Consider the following 3,709-nt stretch of genomic DNA (forward strand, 5'->3'; position numbering starts at 1 on the left):
ATATGTTGTAGGGTGTGCGTTTTTCAAGCAAAAACATTTCGGCAATTTTAGAAGAAATGTTTCCCAGCTGCAAACTTATGCACTGAATCCTTCAACGCTCGAATCTGAACTATTCTGGGAATTATTTCAAGTCGCATAAATACGTATTAGACAAGCGCGTGGCTCCTATTTGTCTTTCCTAGTCGCTTTCAGTTGTCGTACACATAGTCAGTAGATACATTTTGTTCCGAAATACAAAATGTTTTTATATTTTCAGCCACTAATTTTACATGGTAGCTCAGCGTTCATTTCGAGTGTGACGGAACATGAAATGGAACTCCATTGTTCAATCATTCATAATTTTATGATTGCTAAAATCAAAGCTTCATAATTGCCACCATCAGCTGCATCTATAACATGCACGATAAAAATATAGTTTAGCCTTTCATAATTAGATTACATAATTTTTACCCCATTGTACCTTAAATGGATATATTTCAATTTATATACGTATATGTTATAATTAGATTATATTTGCTGTTATTGCCGTCGTGTTTGTGCCATCGAAAAAACGTATCGACCTTGCTTATAATCGTGCAAGCAAACGTTTGACGATCATTTCATTATCTCTCCTGAGCTCGTATTATTATTCATTGTTGAGCAATTTGTTACGTTAACCTTGCTCTTCGCCAATGAAGATCCTAAACGTACAAACGCTATTGCTGTAGTAACCACGCGCCTTTGCTCACGTTACGTTAGTCCGAATCTGTTGGATTTTTATATCAACTAGAATCAGCCTATTCTGCTGTTAATACATATACGTAGGCTATAAATGACAGGGTCTACATTTGTAACCGCCGCCGGCGGCGGGTCGAGACATCGCTATAACTTCTCGGATATAACAAAAACTCTATTGATCTATCAGCCGAGTCATTGCAGTTTGTCATACCCTACTTAGTCCGCAGTTGTTTGCAATAGAAAATAAACAATATGTTATTACAACAACACAGCCGCAGATATTACCAAATATACAAAATATCTTTGAAGCTTAACAGGTGACTGCGTCTGCCATTCCTTAACGAAGATTCTCACCATGACACGCATAAATTAAATTGTGATTTAATTCGTCGATTTTATAATTCATGAGTTACACTTTCAATTCATTGTCTTTCAGTGGGTTGGTTAATTAAGTTGTACATGAAAATATAACTCTGCTAGGAGGCGCGTCCGGCAAAATTCCCTTGAAAGCATTTTGTATACACATTCTACTTCGGCTACACTTATCGACGATTGCAAGTAAAAAAACAATCCAAGATTCAGCCGGATTCTATATTTTACGGATTTAACATGGATAAATAGATTCGCTGTGTTTCAGCCACACAGACAATCAACGCACGGTACCTGTGGCGTCCAATCGTTTCTGTTCTATAACTAGTGCAACAACAGCGAACTATATATGGCTGTGTGCGTTAGCTCATAGATTTTTATGTCATATCTCTGTTCGTATAGAACGTATTCAATGATATTAGATCAAATCTTATCATCTTCATCAACCCGATAGCATAGAAAGCAGCTTGCTGTTCCGTATAACTCTACTCTGGTGAGCCGTTTACAACTGAGGCACTCGTTCGTAGCGTTATATATGAAGACTTAAGCACGACATAAACAAGCACAAACTACCATGCTTGAATGGTTGCCTACATCAACAACAAGTGGAAACGCATCAAAGTACAGGAAAAGTTTGAGTTCTTGTCTATGTCTCGAACACGTCGCACGCCATCAGTGGGCTACAATGGTTTGAAACAACAAAAATCTACAAAATGTACCATAGAATTGATATACAGCACTGTGGCAGCGTGCGCCGATTATGTCTCTGCAACCAAATATCGTAAATTAGATTTATTTAAAATATTAAACAGAGTTCAATTGATATTTTTATAAACGCAAACGCAAAAGATAACCCGTTCACGCCCACACACACACACACACACACACACATATCCTATACAATCTAAATAAAAAGCAGATCTTCTTATGTTATTAGCCAACAAGGTGGTAATGGTCTTTCTACGCCATTTTTAGTTCTGTGCGTGCGTATTCAGTGAGACACAGGGAGCAATGGCGTAACAACTTAAACAAGGGATCCTTTTGCTTATCGCGAAATGGCTTTATGTCCTTTACTATGTTTTTATAACGCTGACATTACTATAAATAGGAGAGCGTCAGTAGTCTACCGTGGTACCCACTACAATTATATGGTTTCATAACCCTAATAATATCACCTAGAGGTCCTTGACGCACCCCCAATTTCACGCGATGAAATACCGTTTGCATTCATCGTCCACAGAACAACGGAAAACTATCCGTTGTAGTTCGTGTGTATATCATTGAATAAGTGTATATATGTAATGTCAGTGTATAAATAGTTATTTGGTTTCTTGCCTGTATCATATATTATAGTATTATACTCTAAAGTTAGCTCTAATAATAAGTAAGTTGTCCTGATGTAGACGAGTAGTCCGCTTGTCCTCCGCTGTGATATCAACTATAATGTTAGTTGATACATATTATCGTTGCCGTAACCGCAGTTAGAAATAGGCGGAGAATGAAATGTATGCAGCGTACTAACTTATGGCTGTTTATTTATCATATTCTAAGGAACGACAACGTACTTATTTGAAAGATATCGTCATCAGCACCGGGAACGCTGCTCCAAAACGCAGTCAACAATAGGACGCGCTATCTCATTCATTTAGCCAGCTAGGCTTTTTCCTACGACCCTTTGAAGCGTTGTGACAGATTAATCTGCCATGTTCAGTATATACTCAGGCCAATTTATTTTTTACCGCACACCGTTGTATGTACATGCGTACACTTGTTGATGACTTCGTGGATCGAATACAAGAACGTGCACGCTTATTATATGGCCTGTAATTTTTGTTGTAGTACATTAAGGACAACTTACGCACTGAATCTACGCACCATGAATCGCTTTTCGTAAACGAAGGTGCCATTGTTACTTTATAGTTCACTCGATTTCGATAACTGTGATACACTCTTTGCCGAGCTAACAACCACCGTTGATATGATTTTTGCCGTTTTAGCATTTTCCGAGAGCAAAGTCGCAAACAGTGCCGTTTTCTTTTTTTTGCCGAATCGAGACGATGATATTTAGCACACAATGTAAGTGTTTTCGCTTTACGAGTAGACATTCTGAAGTTAATCAGGAAGTTTAACTGTGTGTGGGTTCATCCTAAGCCTCTCATACGAAACGAAAGTTAGCACTAAATGACTTAATCACATGATATATTTTATTGTGCGGCTGGATTTTAATAATCCAGCCAGGCCAAAGACACCCCACCGCTGGAGGAATCTTTGATGTTCTTGAATAAGAAAAAACAACTGCCTATTGAAATTTTCGACTACATGCCCACAACTAGGAAGCACAGGTCGTCTTTGATTCAGTCATATAATTTACACTGCAACTTTGATTAATAGGAAATGATAAGCATTAGTCAATAAAGATTGCGGAAGGGTAGCAAATCTCCAATCGAGTGTGGCCGTATCGTGGAGAAAAACATTTAGGCCAGACTTACTTGGGTTGATTAACGCCTGCGAAAAAATCTACGATAATTTCGTTTACTGCATATCGTGCTAAAACCCTATCCGATATTTTTACCTAACGGTTCAACACAACATACCACTGGCTATTACAAAAACCACGTGTCAA

This window comes from Varroa destructor, unplaced genomic scaffold, assembly GCF_002443255.2.
Source record: "Varroa destructor unplaced genomic scaffold, Vdes_3.0 BEIS01000004.1, whole genome shotgun sequence".
Lineage (NCBI taxonomy): Eukaryota > Metazoa > Arthropoda > Arachnida > Mesostigmata > Varroidae > Varroa > Varroa destructor.